This window comes from Choloepus didactylus, chromosome 5 (genome assembly GCF_015220235.1).
Source record: "Choloepus didactylus isolate mChoDid1 chromosome 5, mChoDid1.pri, whole genome shotgun sequence".
Taxonomy (NCBI): domain Eukaryota; kingdom Metazoa; phylum Chordata; class Mammalia; order Pilosa; family Megalonychidae; genus Choloepus; species Choloepus didactylus.
The window spans coordinates 63,963,330-63,989,619 of NC_051311.1; the positions used below are offsets into that span (position 1 = coordinate 63,963,330).

General features: G+C 47.0%; 1 protein-coding gene across 2 annotated transcripts in view; it reads left to right on the forward strand.

Annotated features, from left to right (window-relative positions):
• RBM28 (RNA binding motif protein 28) overlaps nt 1–26,290 on the forward strand; it is a 110,589-nt gene that overhangs the window by 76,533 nt on the left and 7,766 nt on the right. The window contains exon 20 of one of the 2 annotated variants that reach the window (XM_037836236.1): nt 7,671–7,969. The exons of the other annotated variant lie outside the window; for it this stretch is intronic. The gene's annotated coding sequence lies outside the window, so the exon portion shown is untranslated. Of the gene's footprint in view, nt 1–7,670; nt 7,970–26,290 lie in introns of those variants that run through there. 2 annotated transcript variants of the gene reach the window in all.

The following is a 26,290-nucleotide window of genomic DNA, read 5'->3' on the forward strand; positions in this document are numbered from 1 at the left end:
TTTTCCCCTCTCTTCTCCTTCTGGGATACCCATAACACATATATTTGTGCATTTCATGTTGTCACTCAGCTCCCTAAGACCCTGCTCATATTTTTCCATTTTTTTCACCATCTGTTCTTTTGTGTGTATGAATTTGAATGACCTGTCTTCCAGTTCACTGATCCTTTCTTCTGCCTGTTCAAATCTACTGTTGTGTCCCTCCATTGTGTTTTTCATCTCCTCCATTGTGGCCTTCATTCCCATGAGTTCTGCCATTTGTTTTTTTAAGTTTATGAATTCTTCTTTATGGTCAGCCAGTGTCTTCTTTATATCCTTCAGCTCTTTTGCTATATCCTCCTTCATTTCATCAAATTTATTTAGCATTAGTTGCCTCCACTCCTCTGTCTCAGCTGAGCTATTAGTTTGTTCCTTTGGCTGGTCCATGTTTTCGTGTTTCCTGGTATGGCTTGTTATCTTAAATTGTCTAGGCATCTGATTTTCTTGATTAGTTTATTTTGGAGCTTGTTTTCTGTCTTTTACCTAGTGGTTTTCTTGTTGGTTGGCTTTGTTCTCTGGCCTCTGTTATTTAGTTCAACTTATTCTAGACCTCTAACTTAGGTTCTATTTAGTTGATCAGAATTTTTCCCCTCTTGTTTTTTCTGTTTCTTGCTCTGCCTCTATGTAACCTTTTTGTGAGTGGGTCTCCTCAGATATGGTCGACCCTAGTCAGATTTTCCCCGTCTAGTGAGGCCCAGGTCTCATTGGGAGGGTATGGAGTTTTCCTGAGAATGAGACCCTCCTATGAGGCCTTTAGAATTGGTGCTTTTCCTCTCCTGGCCAGCCTGCAGCTCCCCCACCAGTGTAAGGAGGTATGGGGCCTTTAGTTCTCCTGGTGACTCTGATCCTGTCAGGGGCATGGCTGACTGAAGCCGGAATCTGAATTCCAGCCCCTGGGGTCTGAATTCCCAGAAGGAGCACTGCCAGTTGAGCTGGACCTCCCTCCACTCTCCCAATCCTCAGAACTCCAGTTGTCTCTCAGGGGCACTATTCCCTTCTCCTCTCTCCTCTTTGGGGCCTCTCCAGGTAGATTCCTTGGTCAGCCTGAGTTGCCAATTAAAGACGGAGGTGGAGGCCTTCAGTAGTGAATACAGAACTCAAATACACTGTGGGTACTCTGTCTCCCCCAAGCCCAGCCTAGGCCCTCAACCTGGGCTTTCCGATAGAAAATAACCACATATATTACTTTTAGATTTAAAAAAAAAAAAGTAGAAAAGAAATCAAGAAAAAGAAAAAAGGAAAAAAAGGAGTCTCTTTTAAAAGTCTTTCCCCAGCCTGGAAGTTTTGTCAGTGTCAGAATAGAGCATTTAAAGATATGCTTTGGGCTATTGTCTGATAATTACTCTCCAACCGCTTCAGTTCCACCCCTGCCGGGGGCTACTGAAATGCAAAAAGATAAGGGATCAGTGAGAAGCCAGAAGGGACAAAATGCAGGGGGAAAAAAATGGCTTTTTTGGAGTCTGGGAATGGGTGCCCGCTTTTATGTGCCCCCACTTCTCGGAGCCCAGCCCTTCTTTAGCACCCCAGCTCCCAAAGTTAGTTAATTAATTTGTTAATTAATTCTGTAGTTGAGCCTCCCTTCTTGCCCTCAGCAGATTGCTGTTTTTTGTTTTTTTTTTTCCCCCCTTTCAGGGAGCCGGCAGCAAGACAGTCTGTGAGGTCTGGGTGGGGAGGGGCGCCAGACCCCTGGTCCGGGGAACTTACAATGTTCGCTGCGATCTCAGCTTTTCCTCCAATTCCAAACTTGTGTCCAATGTGTGACTGGTTACTGGAGACCCCGAAAACACTGTTTCATATAGTTTTTTGGTAATTGCCAGCTGCTCTCCATCATTCATTCTTGAGGCATAAGAATGTCACAAACATTCTCTCATCTAACTCTCACATAATGGTGTGAGCTGGGTGTGATTTCCCCATTTTGCAGATGAGGAAACTGAGGTTCCAAATAGTTTGGGTTCATTCTCCAAAGGCCTCCCATTCCCTGCAGGAAGAAATCCCTAGCAGAGGGCAAGGATTGCCAGATTTAGAGAATAAATATACAGGTCACCCATTTAAATTTGTATTTCAGATAAAAGGATCATTTTTTAAAGTATAACTATATCCCAAGTATTACACGGGATGTACTTGTACTCACGTAAAGTCCAGATGGTTAGACCTCTCTGCTCAAGTCTGACTGGGGACAGCAATTAATTCAAATGAAAGAATCCTGCGTGGCAGACTGTTAGACCTGAATGTAGGGTAATATTTTTGTGGGATGGGACCTTCCAAATATCCCTTCAAATCTTAATCCTCAGATGAAAAATTACTGTGTAGATGGTTTGCTATACTCTGTTATTTTATTATCATTCCTTGGTTTCCTTGCCGACAACGACAATGTGGGATAATAATAGGACCTACTTTCAGAGCTGTAGTGAGAATTAAATGAGTTAAATGTAAAGTATTTAGAAAAGGGTTCGCGGTCATCCAGGCTGGACCGAAAGGAGGAGCCGTTGCAGGGCAGGGAGCCACAGGCAGGCCGAGCGCCCCCGCAGGTCCAGCGCCCAGCCCTCCCGCGCCAGGGCCCTTGGACCAGGTCCTCGAGGGGAGGACATACAGTTGCCTCGGCAGCAAAGAGGCCCAGAAGCGCCGGTCCCCGCAGCTTACCGGTGGACGAGGGCCTGCCGAGGCAGCGGAGCTCAGGGGCGCCCCGGGAGCGTCTTTCCCCCTTCGCGCTATCTGCTTCGCTGGGCTCGGCCTTGCTGACTCTGGAAGAAGGAAAAAAAGAAAGGCGGAAAAGAGCCAACAGACAAAACCCCGAACAATAAAGGGAAATTTGCTGAGCGGTTGGAATTCTTTCCCCAAACCCAGCGGCGCGCAGTGAACCCAGCAGAACCGCGCCCGCGGGAGGCCTTGGGGCCGGAATCGGGGCGGAGGACGTGTACCCGGTGACAGGCCGGAGCCCACCGGGGCGGGGCCAGAGCAGGGGCGACTGCGACCCCCGGTTCCTGCTCTTCAGCTCGAGAAAGAGGTACAGGGTGGACTCCGTGAAGAGTAGGGCGCGGGGCTCGCAAAGGCGTTTGCTGTCAGGATAAATCCCCTCCAGGAACAAAAAAAAGAGAAAAGGTTTTTTCACGATGATTTGGGGGTGCATTGGCTCCTTATCAGGGGCCCTTGGACCGACTCGATTCCATACTTGTGAGATCCCCAATCCCCTTTTTTGAGAGAGACCAGCCGAGCCGCCCCGAGAAATAAGAGAACGCTGAAGGGAAGCCCCCTGTGCCACCACGCGCCCCCACCACCACGCCCACCCGAGGCAGCCCTGGCTAATGTGCAGCGTTGATCAGGCGCCAGGCCCGTGCTGAGGATTTTACGTGAATCATATCATTCCTTTCTCACCACCAAGCCTCAGAGGCAGGCACCGTTATGGCCCCCGGGGCCGAGAAAGATTGAGTAACTTGCCCAAGATCACACAGCAAGCGTGTGTCAAGTGCCCAGCTGGCGCCAGATGTCAGGCCTCTGCCTCTAAAGCCGTCTTCAACCCTGTAACTTCCTGTCTCCTGCTGAACCCAGAAATGGCTTCAGGCTCTCTCTCAAGACTGCTCCCAATAGCCTCTCCAATACATCTGAGTTGGCACGTGAACTAAAACTTGTTTTTCAAAATTGTTGTTTTGGCATGTTGGGTCAGAGGTAAATTATTGTGGCTGCTCAATGATTTACTGAGTGTCTTCCCGGTTAATACATTTATTTATGGAGTCATTGAACATAAGATCTAAAAGAGACCTAAGAAATGTACTCCAGCATGCGGATTTTTCAGATGAGGAAACGGACACCCAGAGCAGTGAACACGTTTGCTCAGAGCCACGCAGCAAGTAAAGCAAACGTCTGGCATCCGTCCCAGTGGGGGTCCTAATTAAGTCTCCGGCGTTGCGGCACACCTCTTTCGGGAGTCCCGCCAGGAAAGCCCTGACCCAAGCGGCGTCAGGCTCCCTGAGCCCGGGACCTCGCTTCCTGCCCACCTCTCCCCGCCGGGCTTGGCAGTCGAGAGGCGGAGCGAGAACCCACGGCCTCCTGCGCGCGGCGGCAGCGGTTCCGGGGCTGGGCTGAAGGGGGCAGCAGAGGGCGGGGGGTGGGGTGGGGTTCGCGTTCCCGAGCCCGGAGGCAGCATCGGGCCCCGCGGGCTCCAGGACTGGCCGCGGGGCGCGGGGCCCGGAGGACCGGGCTGGGCCTCTAGGGCCAAGAGCCGCCGGGCGTTTGGAAGCCGAGGAAGGGGCTCAAAGGCGAGTGTCATCGTGGCCAGGACACATCGTCATGGTGTTTGGGGAGAGGAGGGTGGGCCGGCGTTTACTGGGCTGCTGCCAGGTGCTGGGCACAAATCGGGGTTCAATCAGCTGGAAAGCACCGGCGGCCTCCCTCTGCCCAGGTCCCGCAGCGGTCTGGTTCCGTCCTTTCAGACACAGGGCCAGGAAATGTGGCAGTCACAAAGTCAACCTCCCCCTCATCCCTGACCCCCAATAAACACACGTTTCAGCCCAAGGGCTCCTCCTTTTCTTTTTCCCCTCATTAAATATTTGATTAATTCAACGACTATTTACGTGTAAATGAATGGAAACAGTGATTCATATAAAGTTCAGGCAGTGGAGTGACAGCCCCACACCCAGGGTCTGCGCTTTCTCCTTTCCTGTCACATATATCATCTCAGCTAAGCTGCCCAGAAACCCAGAGAAGGAGCCTGGAGAGCTTTGATGACTTGCCCAAGCTCACCCAGCTTTAATGTGACAGGGCATGGACCAGGTCCCATATGTCCTACCTCAGAATAGCGTGTGATTTATGGGACACTACCCCCCCTCCATCTGTGAGGATCCCTAAAACTTTGCCCTTATAGCCTCACCCCTTTACCATTGGAAGGTTTGAGGACTTCAAGAATTTCTTCTTTAAAAAAATCATGCTGCAGGTAACCCTTTGTTCATCACTAATACTGTAAAAGGATTATGACACCTGCGGAGAAGACTTGGGGTAGGTGGGTGGGTGGGTGGGGACTGGTGGCAGAGGCTCCAGGACAGCAAAGAATCCCATCATGTGTTTCCCACAGCTCAGGGAACCTGCTTTTCCCTCTGTGCCTCTGTTGCTGGCTTGGCTATGAGCTCCTTGATTTGCTCCTATTTGTTTTTGTTTCTCAGGAGCCTGGCACAGGGCTTGACCCATGGTAGCTGCTCAGTAAATGCTTGCAAACAACTGTCTTCACCCCAGCTTCTCACATACGATAATTTAATCTGCCTGCCTGGAATCTGCCAGAATACCCCCACCAATACCCCTACCTCCTGGCAATCCAAGGGAGGCCACAGGATTCCTCTAGAAGTGTTTATCATAATCCAGGCTCCAGCAAGGGATTTGGGAATTCCTTAAACAGCCAGTGAGCACTTGGATGTAAACACTTGCCTTGCCAGCAATCCAGCATGTCTATTGAAGACATCCATCACCAAGCTTTCCTGCCCAGGCTGGGCTGGGCAGCCCCGGACCTCCAGGCGAGTGGATGGAAGCCCTTGGGGCTGCCTATTCCAGGCCAGGCCCTCATTCCTTTCCCAGGACCTTCCTGCAGACCGCAGCTGGCCCCTGAGACAGCAGCTGCTTGCCTTCCCTCCTGGGCTAGGGATTCATCTGCATTTGGCAGTGCCCAGATAAATCCCTATTACCTTCCCTGCTGACTGTGCAGGAGCTGAGCAATTTCTTTGGCTCCCACCCCCATCCCCTGGGAAAACACAGCTGAATGTTCCTGCAGCAAATGTCCTCACTAACCAAGGAGATTATGGCTGCTTTGGGTTCTAGGAAGAGCGAGGCCAGTGTGTGTTCTTAGGAGAGCAGGGAGGCACCGAGGGATCTCAGAGCTCCCCAAACTGGAGTGAGGCTGTGAGATGGAGTGATGCAATATGAACAAGTGGAGACTGGGGAGCAAATTGGAGAGAGAAGGGGGCAAGGGAGGAGGAGGAAAGCCTCTTTTGCTAAAGATTTTATTTATTTCTAGTTTCTCTTATGTTAGACTTCAAGTGGAATCAGGAGAGGGAAAAGCAGTAAAGAGGCAGGAAAGTTTAAAAGTCAAAACGTCGGGTAGGGGCCATGTGCTTTGGAGATATGAAGTGGGACTTGCTCCTGGCCCGATCCCACACCAGAGGCAGAATGTCCATACTGAGGGACACAAACACGGGACCATCAAAGAGGGGCCTCCTGGGCAATGAATGCTTTGCTAGGAGTTGATGGCAACTGGAAGGACAGGGACCATGACTCTCTGGCTCATTTCTGTATCCCTGATTGCTAGTACAGAGCATGGCATATAGTAGTTGCTCAATAAATACCAGCTACATACTTGGAGCTCTTCAAAGCCTTTTGCACATATTAATTCATCCTATCGTTTCATGAAGCCGTGAGATAGGTACTATTATCATCATTTTACAGATGAGGAAATGGAAACACAGAAAAGTTGTTACTTGTTCAGGTCACAAAGAATGTGGCAGAGCTGGGATTCAAACCCAAGCTGGCTGATTCGAAAGATTGTGCTCTTCTTCACCATGCTTTACAGACTACTGAAAGAAAGAAAGAACAAGGAGAAAGAAAAATATGTTAGTCATAGAACAACTAGGGGCTAAAGAGTGGAAGGAACTTGCCCAAGACCCTTGGCTCTGGCCAGCTACTGTCACATAGGGATTAGAACCCAACTTCCAATCCTAGGAGTTTTCCACACCACCAGCTTGTCTTGGAAGAGAACATCCAGTGCCCTCCATGGTTTGTAAACTGGCTTGCTAACAGTATCAGTGTCTGTCATGCTTGGAAACCGAGTGGAAACTGGGCCTCTTCTCCCCTCACTCCAAATGCCCCCTGCCCCTTGCTTTGGTCAGGCTGGATCCAGAGGGCAGACCCAAGTTATAGTTCTTCAGGCCGTGGCAGCCCAGCCCAGCAGGAAGAAGTTGAAGCTGCAGGTCCTTGGGGAGGTGGGCAAGAGGTGTCCCAGAGGGAAGCTGATATGGCTAGACACTCAGGAACCAGAGGGCTTTCTAAGGTTCCCAGTCCTCTGGGGCCCAGTCTGGGACATGCGGGGTGTCTAGCATGGATGTTTCATGCTTGGATTGCGGCACAAATTCCCAATTCTTTGGCAACCTGAGTACTTAACGTTTTCAGGGTAATTTTCTCCCAAGGCATTTGTTCTGGATTGCTAATATCTGGTACATAAGATATCATTTTTGATTCAACATATTTAAAATTCATTTTTCCCTTAGACAAGACAAATTGAATTTGAGGCTTCCCATGTGGGGCTTTTCAAAAAGATTGGTGCTGGGATGCCTTGAGTTCCCAGAGTGATGTCATTTGATTAGCCCTGGCATTCTTTTTCCACTTGTGTATGGTGTGTGTGTGTGTGTGTGTGTGTGTGTGTGTGTGTGTGTGTATGTGTACATAATTGCAGGTATTCCAATGGGAGAAGGTATGATTGGGTTTTTTTCCTATAGGGAAAAAACAAATCCTATCAAATAGATGAGATTCTGGCATCTCTTTTCTCTTTGCTGCTGGGCAGGGCCTTCCAGAATAGAAGGCTCCTAGAAGCACACAGCCTGTCCATCCAGTCTTTGCCCAAGCCCAGGCAAAAGGAGCTGAGTGGGCCTCTTCTCTTCTAGGTCTTTCAGGATTTAGTAAGTCCTGTTCTGTTCACCTCAGACAACAGTGCTGGGAAGGCACCATGACCTACTGACACCCTGGTGTGGGGTCTGGGGCCAAAGCCGGGTGAGTTTCCCAGAGTGCTCTGGGACTGGGTCACTTCCCTTCTGGCCAGCGCGTGCTCCCACAGTGATCCACAGGGCCGGAAGGGCAGGGGTCAGGGCCCACTTTTGTGGGGGTGCTATTTACCCTGCTACCCTGTGGTGTTCGCTCAGGACACAGGCAGAGTGTCTGGACGAGAAAGGATCGATTGGTGGTTCCTAGGGGCAGAGCACGGAATGGGGGGAGGTGTCTCCTGTTTCCCAGAGCTTTTTCTTCCCACAGCTGTGGAGTTAGTGGGAATATTGTCTCCTCCGGCCACCTTGGCTCTCTTTTTTCCCTCGTTAACGAGTAGAGAAAACCAAGGCGAGCTGTCAGCTGTCTGTCTGTCCAGGGACAGGAACAGAGAGGAAAGGCAAGGAGGTGGGTGGGGAGTGGAGAGTCTTTGGAAGGGAAACTCCCACTATTTCAGGCGGTGGTTTCCATTCAGGACTTGAAATGAGGCCTGACAATGGGGGGATTTCCCCAGCACTCCTGGCCCAACCCAACATGCCCTCTCCCTCTCTGTGACCAAAGCCCCAGCCCATCCGTGGCCCCAGCTACCAGCCCCATAGAAGAGAAAAGAAGCTGGCTAGAGGTGGAGGAGCTCCACAGCAGGGCCAAACTGTAGGTGTGGGCTCCTAGGCGCTTGCCCTGAACCAAGAACTTCTCTCCAGGGAGCCGGGCTGGGGCCACATCTCTTGGACTTGTAGATGAGCACAAGTGCTGACATGCCAGGCTGGGATCTATCGTGGTTGTCTGTGACACTGTTGCTCAGCGTTTGTGTTTTGGTCCTTCTGAGCTGCTGTAGCTCATATTCTGCTGAAATATGAAGTGGAGCTGGGGAAGTGGCCCTGATTAGCTTTGCAGCAATAAAGCTTGAGCTTGTTAAATAAAGCCTTGAATAAAGGCCTGCTGATTCCCTGCCAGTATTTTCCTGCTACCTAAGTCAACATAACTAGATGACTGTTATCTAGTACTTAACGTCTCTGACTGAGTCTATATTTCCATATCTATAGAAAATGAATATAACACTATTTGCCCTCCTTCACCCTGGTTTTTGTGGGAACCGAACCCAATAATGTGTGTGAGATTCCTTTTTAGATGGAAGGGGCTGTTCCACTTACTGTAAAGTGACCAGATCAGCCATTCTTTACAACATAAAGTGTCAGCAACATGAGCTCCAGTATAAGGAAGGAAATAAAGAATCAATTTTCCCAATGGAAAGAGTGACCCCAGACAAGGCAGGGAGACCAGGAAAATAACCACAGTGACCATAAAGACAATTTGGATGATTTAATATCAAGGCCCGAACCCATATAACCAATAACAAAAATGTGACCCATTCTAAAAAAGCCATTCTCAGAGCCCAGGGCAATCAATCTACCCTTTTCTAAGCCTGGGGTCAAAATTATTTTTTATTTGATACTGTGTGGTTGAAGTTAAGAGGCAGCCAGAGCTGGTGTTGGTTCTTAGGATGAAAATAAAGGGCCAAAGCTTTTTCCTCTTTTCCTTCTCTCAGAAAGAAATTCAGATAGAAACAAAGCTCTGAAAGACTGTCAGGATACAGAAGGGCCAGGCGAGAGAAGCTCAGGGCATTCCTGGAGTGACTATCTGCTGTTTCTGCCTTCCCTGAACCCATTCCTCCCTCTTTTTGGTAGTAGAACTCTCTTTTCCTTCAGGAAACTACTCTTACCCCATTCTCATTCCAAGTGGGGCAATTGTAACCTGACCAGAGCACTGCACCCTCCTGGGCTCAGTGATTGGTTCAGCAATAGGCATGTGATCCAAGTCGGGCCAATGGCAGTCAGCCCTGGGATATTTGCTGGAACAATGAGGAAGAAGTTCTCTTTGCTCTGGAGTTGCCATGCTGGTAGGTATAAGCCTGGAGTTTTTGATGGTCATCTTTGCCACCACCTAAGAATGAAGCCAATACAGAAGGAAGCAGAGCTGAGAGATTTTTGTTGACCTGGTTTGAGCCTGAACAAACCCATACAGACTTTTCAGTTATTTGTGCCAATAAATTTCTTTTGGTGTGCTTAAACTAGTTCAATTCAGGCTTCTGTCACTTGCAAATAAAAGAGCCCTAATCAATACAATCCCTAATTGGTGGTCATCAGCTTCTGCTTGGATATCTCCAGTGATGAGGAACTCACTGCCTTCCAAGGTGGCCTGTATTAGTTTGTTTTTCCTGTGTAACAAAGCCTTAACACAACAATCATTTATTATTTCTTGTGATTCTGTAGGTTGACTGGATGGTTCTTCTGGTCTTAGCTGGATAGGCTGGGGCTAGAGAGGCTGGATGGCATATTAGGGTTCTCCAGAGAAACAGACAGGAGATATATACCTATATAATGTGTAATTAAGAGGTTTCTTATAGGAATTGGCTCACTCCTGTGGGGATTGATAGGTCAGAATTCCATAGGGCAGGCTGCAAGTTGGAAACTCTGAAGAAGGTGATGTTGAATTCCCAAGGAGAAGCTGTCTTTCTGAAATAAAGATAGAAATTCTTCTTTCTGACTGCTGAAATCATCAGTTCTCCTTTTAAAGTCTTCAACTGATTAGATGAAGGCAGTATCCATCATTGACTGTAGATGTAATCAGCCATAGATGCAATCAACTGACAAATGACTTAAATCCACAAAATTCCCTCACAGTAACAATCAAGCCAGTGCTTACTTGACCAGGCAACTGGACATCATAGCCTAGCAAAGTTGAAATGTGAAATTAATCACCACAGATGGCCTCACTCACATGCTGGGACGCCTTGGTCCACTCTCCAGATAGTCTCTCATCCTCGAGGAGGCAAACCTGAGCTTGTTCACATGGTGGCTGACGGGCTCTCAGTGGCAAGAGAGGACACACCTCTGTGTACAAGGATTTTTCCAGTCTCTGCTTGTGTCAATTTTCCATCATCTCATTGTGCAAAGCAAGTTATATGGCCAAGCCCAGAGTCAGTGTGGGAGGAGACAGCCCCTGGGGTGGATATCAGAAATCATGATTCGTGGGAGCCATCACTGCAACCGTCTATCCCCAGCCCTTCCATCAGAGGGCATCTCCAGTTGTGATCTTAAGCCAAAATTTGCTTTCTGCTGATTCTACCTGTTGATCCTCAATCTTTCTCCAATCTTGTCCATGTGACAAGGCTTTAGCAGCCATATCCAGCTTGTGATCATCTAAGTGGACATTCTGCTCAGAATTCCACCTCTCCTCAAGGTTCTTCTTTTTTTCCTAAATTCAATGGCCTAAATGCAAGCCATACCCATGGGCTCAGCTCTTGAAGTTGGACACCAAATCAGTCAACAAATTTTTGTTTCTAACCTATTAGGTGCCAGGATCTGGCCTTGGTACTGGGGATCTATTAGTAAAAATACTGACCAAAACCAAAATTCCTGCCTGCCTGGAACTTACATTCTTGTGTGGGATGGGGTAGGAAATATTAATAAACAAAATACAAATAAAATATATGGAAGGGAGGGAGGGTGGATGGGTAAGGAGGGAGAAGTGATAACTGATTTAAAGAGTTCCTCACCCAAGAGAAGTAGCAGAATAAGTGACTAATGGAGGGAGCTTCAGGCAATGCTGATGGGAAAGGTCAGCAGAACTTGGGCCAACCCTGGAGACACTCTGTGTAGGCATCTGCTTACACTGTCTGTGTGTGTGTGTGTGTGTGTGTGTGTGTGTTCAACCAACACGGGGCAAGCTCCTAAACACTAGGACAGTGATATGACCAGCAAGTGCCTTTTGGGCTGTCCCTCTAATGGGGAGAGTGGGAGTAGGGTGGCAAACAAGATAGTTGGAAATCTGTATGTGTGTGTTTGGGGCAGGGATTGGCTGGGTAAAGATATATATATATATACACACACACACACACATATACATTTATATATGGCTGGATATTGCAAGTCAGAAGGCCCAGGTGCTAATCCTTAAAGTGAGTCTTTGGGCAAGTCCTGTGAGGCCCCCAGCCTCAGTTCCATCATCCGATAAATGGGATGAATAATAAACATCCTGCCATGCTCTCCCTATACCCCTAACTATGGAGGATAGCTCCTGGATGGTTTCCATGAGCCCCAGATAATTGCGGGGCTGTACAGACTAGTTCTAGATTCGGGGTCCAAGTCCAAGCCTAGCTGAGGGAGGGGGCTCAGGTCTCCCCTTCTCTGAATGTCTCAGGCCTGTGGGGTGGGGAAGCCTCTGCTTCCTCTGGCTCACACTGCACCTTCTCGCCACCCCACTGATCAATACGTTTTACAAACAGAGAAGATGGAAGGTTGGCATATCCCCAGGAATTACAGGGGTAGGCATTTCAACTTCAGGGCTGGTTTTCTGCTCTGCAGTGTTTCTTGGAGACTGTTGCCTGAGAAGAAAAGTGGGGCCTTCAAGAGGAAAACCCTGTCTGTGGTTCAGCAGCACCCAGAGCCAAGGGGCCTGGTCAGTGGCTGAGGGGAAACTGGGAGGTGGAAGCCTCCTGCACTTTCTGAGAGGGCCCCTGGCCTGCCCCACGCCCAGTCCAGCCCAGTTCTGCACTCTCTGCATTTCCTGAAGCTTGTCTTCCGGGTGTGTGTTGGGGGACTGGGGTGAATAGGGGTCCGCTCCTGGCCCTGGAGGGGCCTGAACCAAGTGAGGGAGAAAATGAGATGAGCCTGCATCAGGTGCCTGCCAGGTACGGGACCCCAGGGGCAAGATTGGGGAGGTAGGGATAAGATGCCTCGTTTTACAATAACTGAAAGGGGGGAAGGAGACAAGCATCCCATTTACCACCACAAACGGTTTGAGGGCTTCTCTCCTTTGTTGTACAGAATATCTAATGTGGAGGGATAGCTGCAATGCTGGGGCATGTGATCCCCCTTTGGGGAGTGGGAGGTGAGTGGGCTTCCACAGGGAGCCCTGAAGCTCAGCAGAGACAGGCAGAGTGGCAGGCTCCTGTGGCTTTCTCCTCTGAGCACCAGGATGGCCTCCCCAGCATCTTGCAGCCAGCTCCTGCCACTCTCTCCTTGTTTGATTTGCTAAATCTCTGTTTACTTCACTGTTTCACACCCACACCGACAGTCTGCCATCCCGCAAGGCCCTGGGACCTCAGCCAGGCAGTGAATCCAAATGGAAAGTTAAATCCAGCTTGGCTCCATCTTGGTTTCTCTTTCTTCCTCTTCCCTTGGTCCTACTCCTCCTCCTCCCAATGATGTAGGAGGCCCAGGCCTGGGGGTGGGGGTGGAGGGTGGGCACAACTCCCCATTATCAACATTTTGCTGATCTTGTTTATCTAACCTCTCACTTTTTTTTCCTCAAGTATTTTAAGGTAACTCTCAAACATCATTGCATTTCCCCCTAAAATACTCCAGTTTGCATCTCTAGCAAAAAAGGGAAGCATTAAAAAATAATTAACCATCATGCCATCACACCTAGTAAAGTTAACAACTGTTCCTTACCATCGAATACAGAATCCATATTCAAATTCCTTCATTGCCTTGAAGTTCTTTTACAGTTGGCTTTTTTTCACAAATTACATTCATTATTATTTTCTAAATTCAGTTTTATTGAGATATGTTCACATACCATACAATCATCCAGTCTACAATCAATTGTTCACAATACCATATAGTTGTGCATTCATCATCACAATCAATTTTTGAACATTTCATTACTCCAAAAAAAAAGAATAAAAATGCAAGTAAAAATGAACACCCCAAACATCCTCCCCCACCCCCATTATTCATTTGATTTTTGTCCACATTTTTCTACTCATAAAGGGAGTGTGAGCCACAAGGTTTTCACAATGACACAGTCACACAGTACAAGTTATACAGTTAGACAATCATCTTCAAGAATCAAGTCTGCTGGGTTGCAGTTCAATGGTTCCAGGTGTTTCCTTCTAGCTATTCCAATACACTAAAAACTCAAAAGGGATATCTATGTAACACGTAAGAATAGCCTCCAGAATGACCTCTTGACTCCATCTGAAATCTCTCAGCCACTGAAACTTTATTTTGTTTCATTTCTCTTCCCCCTTTTGGTAAAGAAGGCTTTCTCAATCCCATGATGCCAGGGCCAAGCTCATCCCCAGGAGTCATGTCCCACATTGCCAGGGAGATTTACAGCCCTGGGAGTCATGTCCACGTCAGGGAGAGGGCAGTGAATTTACCTGCAGTGTTGGCTTAGAGAGAGAGACCATATATAAGTAACAAAAAAGGTTCTCTGGGGGTGACTGTTAGGCACAATTATAAGTAGGCTTAGCCTCTCCTTTGCAGTAACAAGCTTCATAAGCGGAAGCTCCAAGATTGAGGGCTTGGCCTTCTAAATTGGTAGTCCCCAGTGCTTGTGAGAACATCAGTAAATTTCCAGGTTGGGAAGTTTATTATTTCCACATTTTCCTCCAGTCCCTCAAGGGGGCTTTGCAGATACATTTTTTATTCTCTGCCCAAGTTACTCTGGGATGCATTGGGGCTTCACACTAACCTGTACAAACCAACCAGATCTCACTTCCTATTCAAAGTTCCATGTAATTATGCTGTTTGAATAAACTGACCATACAAGTTAAATTACATAGTGTGCTACAGAAAATATAAATTTTGTACCAAAATCATCTTTTCCTTTGGTCTCACACAGAAGTTGAAGTTTTAAAACACTGTCAATATCATCCTTTACCCTTTAGTCTGATTTGCCTTAGCCCTAAACAGATCAGCTTCATTCATATCTCTAATTGAAGTCTGATCTCTCAGCTTTTTTAACAGTTGCTGTATGGGATAATACTGACATTCATAGCTGTTGAAGTCTAGCTCTGAGTCTCAGGTGTCACACAGATACCTGAAGTTCCAGAGATGGACCAGTTATACACAAAGACCTCAGCAACTCAGAATTTAGAGATAACCATTACAACCCAGGAACAGATGTGACTGCAGTAAGAGCCTAAAATCTAGGGACCTTTACAGTAAGCCTTCCCGTGATAACCTATGCTCTAAGATTCGATTCTTAGATTTGCACATTATAGTTAGTCTGTATTAGTGAGGCGTTATAGTATTTGTTTTTTCATTTCTGGCTTGTTTCACTCAAAATGCTGTCCTCAAGTTCCATTCACCTGGTTGCATCCCTCACAACCTCATTTCTTCTTGCTCAATATTCTCTTGAATGCATACACCACAGTTCACCATTCGGTTCATCTGTTGATGTACCCTTAGGCCACCTCCATCCATTGTAAATTGTGAATACTGCTGCCATAAACACCAGTGTGCAAGTGTCCATTGTATCCCCACTCTCAGTTCTTCCAAGTATATACCCAATAATGGGGTCGCAAGACCTTATGGCAACCCCATACTTAGCTTCTTGTGGAACCACCACACTGCCCTCCAGATGGGTTGCACCATTCTACTTCCCTACCATCAGTGAATAGGTACATCCCTCTCTCCACGTTTTCTCCAGCACATGTATCCCTCTGTTTATTCCACCCCCTGCAATTTTACAGAGATATATTCACATACCATACAATCATCCACAGTGTACAATCAATTGTTCACAGTATCATCATATAGTTGTACATTCATCACCACAATCAGCACTAGAACACATTCATTACTCCAAAAAAATTAAAATAAGAATAATAAAAAAATATAAAATAAAAAATAAAAATAAAAAACAATAAAAAGGTCAGACAACACCACCATCACCAAGAATCCCATACTTCTCCCTTATATTCCCCTCTTATAGACATTTAGCTTTGGTATATTGCCTTTATTACAATTAATGGAAGTGTATTACAAGTTACTGTTAACCATAGACTCTAGTTTGCGTTGATTATATTTTCCCCCAATACCATCCTATTTTCAACACCTCCCAAAGTTGACATTCATTTGTTCTCCCTCATGTAAAAACTTTATATTTTTAAATTTAATCACCATCAGTGACCACTCTAGGTTTCCCTAAGTTATACAGTCCCAGTCTTCATCTTCTATCTTTCTTTCTGGTGTCACACATGCCCCTAGCCTTCCTCTTTCAACTGTATTCACAGTCATCTTTTCTCAGTGTACTTACAATATTGTGCTACCATCACACAGTATTGTGCTATCCATTTCTGGATCTACACAATCCTGTTGAACTTTCTATATTCCTTCAGCATCAAATGCCTGATTTCTACCCTCTTTCTATCTCCTGATAATGTTAGTTCAAATTAGTGAGGCCATACAGTATTTGTCCTTTTGTTTCTGACTAATTAAGCTCAACATAATGTCCTCAAGGTTCATCCATGTTGTTATATGCTCCATGACTTTATTCTGACAGCTGCGTAATATTTCATTGTATGTATATACCACAGTTAGTTTATCCACTCGTCCATTGATGGATATTTGGGCTGTTTCCATCTCTTGGCAATCGTGAATAATGCCACTATAGACATTTGTTTATAAATGTCCTTTCGTGTCTTAGCTTTCAGTTCCTCTGAGTATATACCTTGTAATGGAGTAGCTTGGTCACATGTTAAATCTATACTTAGCTCCTGAGGAACCACCATACTGCCTTCCAGAGTGGTTGTACCACTCTACATTCCCACCAACAGCGAATGTGTGCCTCTTTCTCCACATCCTCTCCAGCACTTCTAATTTTCTGTTTTTGTTTTTGTTTTTTTTGGTAATGGCCATTCTAGTAGGTGTGAGATGATATCTCATTGTGGTTTTGAGCTGCATTTACAGTTGGTTTTGACCTCTACCTCTGGACTAAAAAAGAAGGGGTTTGCTGAGCAAATTAAGAATGAGCCAAATTCCAATACAAAATTTAATTTCTTAGTGCTTACAGCCATTTTCAGGCTTTATGCAGACCTTGCTTACATGTAAATAATGAGCTTGTTATAAAAGAGTGTCAATTCTTTTGGTCACCACCCAAGAATGGAGGGTCTGTGTTGTGCCAGACACTGAGCCAGGTGCTGGGTGATGAGACTGCCCTCGGGTTCACAGCTCAGGGCAGGAAGACTGGAGGTGAAACCCCGACAGAGACAATTTCTCTGTGAGCTGGTGGACAGGACAGAACAGGGGCTGTGGGGAGCTTGGTGGAAGTTAAGAACTGCCAACATTAGGTCCCTTTATTGTAAAAAGATATTTCATGGGGAAACCATTCAACAATTGAGATTTTCCTTTGATCTGGACTGGGCTTTATCCCCATCAGTAATTTTATATATATGTTTTCTTCTCCTTTCCTTCCCTTCTTCCCTCTTTCTTTCTTATCAGTCTTGTAATTCTTCCATCTGAGTAGGTTCCTCTTCCTGGCCTGGCTCTCTTTCCTGTGTCAAGCTATCTCTGAAGTCCAGTCCTTGCTTCCGGAGGGGCCCTCTCTTCTCTCCTGTCGTGGGCCTCCTTCCTGGGGATTGCACAGGAGTCTTTCTCTGAGTTTTGGTTGTGGTCCCTACACCTCTCCGGAACCTTGCCGCACAATTCTCCCAGCCTCCAAATCCATGCCCATTTTCTTTGCAAGTGTTTTACTTCAGGATGCTCCAGGAGCCGAGCCTGAGATGAAGATTCTGGTGCCCATGGTGCATTTGGGAGGTGACTCTGGGGAGCAGGAGTGAAGGAGCAGGGGAGAGCGAGACAGAGAAGGAGGAAAAACCAGCCAAGAGTGCCTTCCTGATCTGGTTACTACTGTGTGCAACCAGGGCTCAATCCCACGGAGAATACATCTCAGAATTGCCCCTTCGGAGGCTGGGAGCCTGGGGAATTTAGCCACAGACCCCCATTCCCGTGGGTTGAGAATCACTCCTTGGGGCCTTTCTTATCCCTCCTCACTTTCAGGCTGCCCTGTGTGGGATGAGAGGGCTCCCCAAGGCAGACAATGGAGAGAGGAGGGGAGCGCTGGGCAGGGGATCTGTAGATCACAGCTAAAGTGAACTCAGGGTCAGTGGAAGGCATGAAAGGTATCTGGTACAGCAATTCTCATTTCTTTTGCTTCCCTTACTCATTAATAACAACAACAACAACAAAATTTATTGAGTGCTTTCTGTCATTGAGCTAATAGCTTCCCAAACATTTTATCATCCAATCTTCAAAACACCTTTGAGGAAGATACTGTTAGTACTCCCACTGTACAGATGACAAACTGAGGGTACGTGTGATGGCTTGAAGCTGTATGTACCCCAGAAAAGATCATGTTCTTTTACTCCATCCCTGTGGGTGTAGACTTATTGTAGGTGGAACCTTTTCATTGGGTTGTTTCAGTTGAGTTGTGCCCCTCTTAATTGTGTCCTTTATAAGAGGATAAAAGACAGAGAGAAGACACAGAAGAAAGCCCCAGAGAACCTAAGAGAGCCTGAGACACTGAGAGAGGACACACAGGAGCTGAGAGAGAAAGCCACTGAAGCCAGAAGCTGGAAGAAACGAAACCTGGGAGAGAAGGACCAGCAAACGCCACCATGTGCCTTCCCATGTGACGAAGGAATCCTGGATTGCCAGCCGGCTTTCTTCAGGAAGAAAGTATCGTCCTGTTGATACCTTGATATGGACATTTTCTGGCCTTAGAACTGTTAACTTGTAAGCTAATACATCCCCATTGTTAATAGCCAGTCCATTTCTGGTAGATTGCATCCTGTCAGCTTTAGCAAACTAAAACAGTAAACAAGGTTAAGTAACCTGCCCAAGGGTTAATCACCCTCTGGGCTGGGAGCTGGGGTTGAGGTGAGGGCTGGCATGGGGGGGAAGGGGGACTCTGTTACCTTCTTTGCGACCCTGTCTCTACCATCCTCGGGTCTGAAAGGGGGAGTTCTCAGGGGCAGGGACCCAGTGGGGCTGAGACTGACAATGAACGAGTGGACTTACACACGTGGATTTGTACAGATCAGGCATTGCTAGACTCATTCTGACCTTCAAAGCCTAGGATAATATGCCCTAAATGCCTTTTGGAACAAAGTGGGGTGCTGTTTTTTGGCTGTGGGCTGTTATGTGGAAAGCATCTGGGGTGGGGTCTTCTGAAAGGCCCTGCTGGGTTGATTTGACTTTTTTTCTCACCAGACTTGGCAAAAGTCCTGCCTTTAGAGGTTGATGCTGCCCCCAGACTCTGCCAGCTGTTTTGCAGATGTAGCTGCTGCCTCAGGGGAGCTCAAGAGGATACCTAAGGATGGAAAAGGATCTGGAAGGACAACTCAAATAACGTGTCCTTCCACTATGACCCTGGAGTCACCTCCACAGATGAGGATGACATCTTCAGGGCAGTGAGGCCTCTCCAGCTGGTCAGTGAGCTTATGAGGCAACTGAAAAGAGCCTGAGGAATGTGTGAGTATCCAGTGGGGTCTCCCAGACCTCTGCTCTGGAGACCCCTTTTACAGTGGGCTGGTTTCCTACTCAGGGTGGATCTTCTCAGACTCATGATTATTCAGAAACAAGACTGCTCAGTGACTCACCAAGGGGCAGACACCTTGTCCCGAGCCCCTGTTGCCCGCCTCAGACAGGCAGGGGTCTGGGGTGGATCTTCGGTCCCTGGGGACAAGGACTTAGCTCAGCTCTGCATCCTTGGGCAGCCCCTTCAACCATCATTCACCGATATTCTTGAACCCAGATATCTCTTCTCCTGAGGACATGGTCTCAGGCGATGCACATGACAGAGCTGTAAGAGCCTCCTCTCCAACAGCCTTCCCTTTCAGTGTAAGGAGACAGAGGCACACAGAGGCTGCATGGGGCAGTGACTAAAGACTGGCTTTGGAACCAGACTCTCAGGGCTTGAATTCTAGTGCCCACTCTGTTGGTGGGGGACAGAGTGAACCTTGCTCAGCCTTACTTTCTTCATCTCTAATATCTACTTCATGAGGCATCACAAGGAGTACATGAGATGGTGCAGGTGCAACTCATGGCACATACTAAGTGCTTAATACTCAGAGCTGGGAATGATATCATCCAAGGTCATGCAGAGATTCAAGACAGTCAGAAGGGAAAAGCTGCTAGCCCAGAGCCCTTTCTCTGCCTCCTCTCCACCCTCTTCAACCCCAGTGGCCAGCTGTGGCCTCGAAGAAGGGGAGCAGGCAAAAGAAGAGGCAGTGGGCACTGAGGAGACCCTGGTAAGAGATTCTGGCATCCTAGGGATGGGGCTGGGTGGGGAAATGGAAGTTGCTCTGCGCTCCCCACCTCCCTCAACCCTCTTCTCTCTCTTTTTTTTTTTTTTTAATTCAGTTTTATTGAAATATATTCACAAACCATACAGTCATCCATGGTATACAATCAACTGTTCACAGTATGATCATATAGTTATGCGTTCATCACCACAATCTATTTCTGAACATTTTCCTTACATCAGAAAGAATCAGAATAAGAATAAAAAATAAAAGTGAAAAGAGAATACCCAAACCATCCCCCCATCCCACCCTATTTGTCATTTAGTTTTTACTCCCATTTTTCTACTGATTTTTTTTCAATTTTTTAACTTTGTTTATCAAAAAATTAAAAACAAACAGGCAAACAACAACCAAAAAAACCCCACAACATTTCAAACAAAGCAATGGATTAAGGAAAACAAATAACCTAAAATAACTACTTTGCTTCCAATATGTTCCTACCATACCCCAAGAAAATTAATAAACCATGTCCAAACAGAGGAGTAAGAAAAACAAATAATCTAAAATAACTACATTGCTTCCAACATGTTCCTTCCATACCCCAAGAAAATTAACAACCCCTAAGAAAACAAAGGAATAAGAGAAAAAAAAAACCTAAAATAACTCTATTGCTTCCAACATGATCTTACTATATCCAAGAAAGTTTACAAACCATAATCATAATCATAATCTGTTCTTATTAGATTATCATTCCCCCTCCACTAATTGGTATCTCTAGGTCCCCTACATTCTACAGTATAAAACATTGTACATTTTTCACAGAATTCACATTAGTGGTAACATACAATATCTCTCTTTTTGTGCCTGGCTTATTTTGCTCAGCATTATGTCTTTTTTTTTTTTTTTTTTTTTAATCTTCATTTATTGAGATATATTCACATACCACGCAGTCATACAAAACAAATCGTACTTTCGATTGTTCACAGTACCATTACATAGTTGTACATTCATCACCCAAATCAATCCCTGACACCTTCATTAGCACACACACAAGAATAACAAGAATAATAATTAGAGTGAAAAAGAGCAATTGAAGTAAAAAAGAACACTGGGTACCTTTGTCTGTTTGTTTCCTTCCCCTATTTTTCTACTCATCCATCCATAAACTAGACAAAGTGGAGTGTGGTCCTTATGGCTTTCCCAATCCCCTTGTCACCCCTCATAAGCTACATTTTTATACAACTGTCTTCGAGATTCATGGGTTCTGGGTTGTAGTTTGATAGTTTCAGGTATCCACCACCAGCTACCCCAATTCTTTAGAACCTAAAAAGGGTTGTCTAAAGTGTGCGTAAGAGTGCCCACCAGGGTGACCTCTCGGCTCCTTTTGGATTCTCTCTGCCACTGAAGCTTATTTCATTTCCTTTCACATCCCCCTTTTGGTCAAGAAGATGTTTTCCGTCCCACGATGCCGGGTCTACATTCCTCCCCGGGAGTCATATTCCACGTTGCCAGGAAGATTCACTCCTCTGGGTGTCTGATCCCACGTAGGGGGGAGGGCAGTGATTTCACCTTTCAAGTTGGCTTAGCTAGAGAGACAGGGCCACATCTGAGCAACAAAGAGGCATTCGGGAGGAGGCTCTTAGGCACAACCATAGGGAGGCCTAGCCTCTCCTTTGCAGCAACCGTCTTCCCATCAACCCTCTTCTCTTACACAGGCCCCACCAAACACCCTTCTATTCACCCCATTCTCGTGGAACCTTGTTTCTGCCCTGGCACCCTGCCCAGAGCTCCCAGCCTCTCTGACCTCTAGACCCAAGCCTCTTGGGGGTGCCATGTTCCCTGTGCTTAAGGGAAGTGAGGGTTGTCTTACACAGGAAGGGGCAGGGATCCTGGTAACTCAAATCGCACTTCTATCTCCTTTGGAGTCTGTTCTAGTTTGCTAATGCTGCCGGAATGCAAAACACCAGAAATGGATCAGCTTTTATAAAAAGGGGTTTATTTGATTACACAGTTATAGTCTTAAGGCCATAAAGTGTCCAAGGTGACACATCAGCAATCAGGTACCTTCACTGGAGGATGGCCAATGGTGTCCGGAAAACCTCTATTAGCTGGGAAGGCACGTGGCTGGCATCTGCTCTGGAGTTCTGGTTTCAAAATGGCTTTCTCCCAGGACTTTCCTCCCTAGGCTTCAGCTCCTCCAAAATGTCATTCTCAGTTGCTCTTGGGGCATTTGTCCTCTTTTAGCTTCTCTGGAGCAAAAGTCTGCTTTCAAAGACCATCTTCAAAATGTCTCGGTAAACTGAAGCTCCTCTCTCAGTACCAGTGCTTTCTTCAAAGTGCCCCTCTTGGCTGTAGTAAGCTTGCTCCTTCTGTCTGTGCTCCTGTAATTTAATACAGACCCACCCTGAATGGGTGGGGCAACACCTCAAGGAAATTATCCAACCAAAGGTCTTGTCCACAGTTGATTGAATCACATCTCCGTGGAAACACCCAAAGGATTCCAAAATCTAATCAACACTAATATGTCTGCCCACACAAGATTGCATCAAAGATAATGGTGTTTTGGGGGACATAATACATCGAACTGGCACAGAGCCCATGAGTTGATTTGGGAGCTCAGGGAGGGGATGGCAGGTTTTCTCTAAGCCAGGTCTCGCCTGGGACGTGTGGAGCACCTCAAAGGAGGCCCTCTGAGCACATGGGTATTGAGGGCAGCAAATTGAATTTACTTCCCCATTCTGATGCTACTAGGAATGTGACCTTGGGCATGCTACTTATCCTTTCCAAGTCTGTTTCCTTACTTCTGAAATGATACCACTTAGGAAGTACAAAGAGAGATGGGAGCACGGTTCCCAAAGACTGGAAGGTCCTTTACTAAGAGGGGAAAGAGGCATATGCTGGATCATGCCGGAGGGGATTTGGGTACTGGGCCAGCGGCTGGAGACTGCAAAGACAGATTTCTGTGCCACACGATGAAGAGTTTATGTGAGCACTGACAGCAAATGGGCTGGGCTGCCCCGTGGGGGGAGGGTAGACCAGTTCCCAGGGACTGGTGGGATGGGGCTGCAGCAGGGGCTGCCAGGAGTGAGAGGTGAGACTCCCTAAGCAAAGCCGTACACTTCACGGCACTCCAGAGAGCGTGGGATGTTGCAGTGAGTAGTGCTTTATTTTTTTACTTGTTCACTTTGTTTTATTCGCATATTTATGTTTTTGCTGGGCATCTCACCATGGGGCTCTTGTTCCCCCCTTCTCAGCCCATGTGGTTTACTTGAGGCTGTCCCATCCATGGCCACAAGGGTGGGCCTGTGACCTGGGAAAGGCCACTAAGAGCCCTCCTTAAAACTTTTGCTTGCACCAAGAACTCCACAGGCCTGGGGATGCTGGAGGCCATCTTTGCCACCACAAGGAGAGGGAGAGGCTGCCTGAAAGGAAGATGGGCAGGGGAAAGCACAGCTATGGGATAGACAAGGGCCTGGACTCCTTAGCAACATGGGCCTGTAAGAGTTCTTTTTTGCTGATTTGCCTTGGGTTTCTGTCACAGGCAGTGAAAGGAGTACTGACTGGTACAGAGGCAACCACTTCCCCGAGCTGGCAACTTTGGCTGCCCAGCCACATCTGCTTTTGTGGTCTCTCCTCATTCAGGAGCTTGGTGCCACCCTTCACTCCCCCACCCAAGCTAATCTGCAGGAAGGTTCTGGCCTTTACCATCTATGCTTAAGAGGCATCTACATCCCTGTGCTCCTTATCCAGGACCACTGACATTTAAAGCCTGTTGCTAATTGTTCTGTGAAGGGAAGGAAGATTCACTTAAATCCTCTGTGAGCCAGACACTGTGCTGGACTGTTATTTAATTTCCAGGATAATCAGCAACCTTGGTTGGGGGTCCTTCAAATCACTCATGCAAGTGACTGCCTTTGTCTGGCCCGTTGTCCAAATCTACCCCCTTCCTCCCTTGCCCCAAGACTTGGGTTGAAACCATCAGGTCCTAACTGTGCTGCAGAGATAATTTCTGTGTTTTGGGCCTACAACAAGGAGAGTATCATCTTTTTGGCTCTATGCACCTGGCTGTGACTGTGGCTATGAGTTTTTTGTTTGTTTGCCTTTTCTTTTCTTTTTCTTTTTTTTTAATAGTAATTTGGTGCTTCTGAAGACTGATTTGCAGAATTCGAGTGCCTTTGGTGCAGAATGTGCTCATTTTGCCAGCTGTGTGCTTTGGGGTAATCCTTTAGCCTGAATAACTGGTGACTGGCCGTGGCCAAGCCTGGGGCAGAGAAGAGCCAAGCCTTGCCCTGTCACACACAAACAGCTCTTCTGAAGCCCCTCTGCAAAAGGCAACAGAAAACAAAGACCAGGGGGCAAAGTTAATTTATTTAGATTTTTAACAAAAAAAAATTTTTTAAGTTATAAAAAAGACAGCCATTTATATTTAGGAAGTTGCACTCTGGAATGATCCATAGTGCCAGGTTTTGTGAGAAAAAGTCTTAAAACATCTCAGCCTGACTGGCTGGTCACGTTCACCTGAGCAGGTCAATCCTGAATATCACACACAAGTCTCCACTCTAGAACTTCCGACTCGTCACTCTTTCCTTATCAAACTTCTTTGCCCTTCAAATCCCTTCAGCATGTCTCTTTCACTCGTGTTGCTCCTTTTTCTGTAACTCATTGTCCCCACCTTCACCTTTGTGTCTAAACACACCAAAAAGCTTCCAACCAAACAACTTCTCCATTCAGGCAATTCACTTCCCTCACCTTCAAGAGCAACCTCAAAACTTTCTCCAGAAAGCCCTCCTGATCTCCCCTGCTCCAACCCTGTTTGCGCCTCTAGAGGGCGACACTGGGCACTCTGGAGATCAGAGGACCTGGGTTCTAGCTAGGGGTTCTGCCACCTGTTGGCCCTTATGGTTTCTGGAATTTTCTTATCTTTGAATTCTCAGTTAAATCATTTTAAAGAGATGTGGCTACACATCTAACGTGCTCTGAAAAGTAAAAATGCTAAAAAATACAAGCAGGGTTAGTCTGTGGGCCCCTTGGCACTGCCATACTCGGTTCATACCATTTCTCCCTGCTGAGGGCTGCGCTGGGCTCTTTCTGCTGTTTCGGTTGCCATGGCGAAATGCCAAGGTGTGTGCACTTGTGAGGGGGCGTCTCCCATTTGGAATGCAGGTCCCTGAGGGCAGGACTGAATTTTTTTGTTTGTTTTTTTTCCCTTTCTTTCTAAGACTAGTCAAGTGCAGTAGTAGTGAGAAGAGGGGAAAGAGTAGAACAAGGAGATCAATCTGTAACTGACTGTGAACAATCAGGTTATTTTAATGTTTATTTTGTGAGCTTCTCCAGCCCGTAGCACCATTCAGAGCCGAGCATGCCGTAGTGCTCAGTCTTAAAGTTTATTGCTTTGACTCAAATTTCCTTGGAAAGATCCATCACCCACAGTGTGGCAGCTACATCATGGTGGCAGGATGGTGGAAAAACCTGAGCCTCCTTGTTCATCTCTACTGAACATGACCCCCAGCAGGAGGAGCAGTTCTGGAGGTGGGACGGGGTCCTGGCACTCACCCGGGAGCTCTGTCCCAGTCTCTGGACCATCTACAAAGTCCCACAGAACACCTCTGTGCTTGGCCTCCCTGCTGGAAGGAAAATCCTCTCACATGGCCTTGCATTGGGTGATCCAACCAGACGAGAACCCCAATTTGGTATGCAAACCCCAAACAGGGACCCTGCCGTGTGATCAACCCTGGACCATTCAGAGGGCCACTCCGAGGACTCCCACTGTGGGGATCACTGTCTTGAGTGTGGGAACCTCACTCCCTGCTTGGAAAGCCCGTTCTCTAGCAGCAGCACGAGGCCAGAGCTCACCCCGCCCCAAGAAACAAACCTGCAGCTTCCGCTCCCTCTGTGGAGGCTGGCAAAACCCCCCAACTCCCGTAAAAGAGTCACCTCCTTTGTTATTTTCATGGAAACCACATTTCTAAGTGTTGGCAGAAGATGAGAAACTGACCTCACCCCCTCTGAAGAGTCCACCATGCAAACATGATTCAGAAAACACATTCTAGATCTTCTCCCACCCGCCAACACATTCTCCATCCCTGGATGCACACAACTGCACATTACATTAGAAGTTCACCGTCTTCTTTTTAAAGTAACCTGGCCCTTGGAGGCCCGCTTGAGGCAATGCAATTGTGAACGCTTTAATTTAAAATCAGTCACAGTAAACTAGTTACGACTGCCACCTCAGCTGGCTCTTGCTTGAATTTCCCAACCCTCAAATCACTCAGAATGGGTTTGCCTTAGTTGATGAGACTGGAAACAGCACTCCAGGTGTGTCCCTAGTCCTGGCTGACCCCAAAGAGCCTGGAAAAGCTGATGCTTTGCTTTAAATCCGTCCAGAATAAAATGCACAAAAAATAAATACGTGCTTCCAACTCGTGTGGCTTGGGATTCCAGCCGTGTGTGGATCCAGTGTTCATGGTGCTCCCTAGAATTTTCAGATGG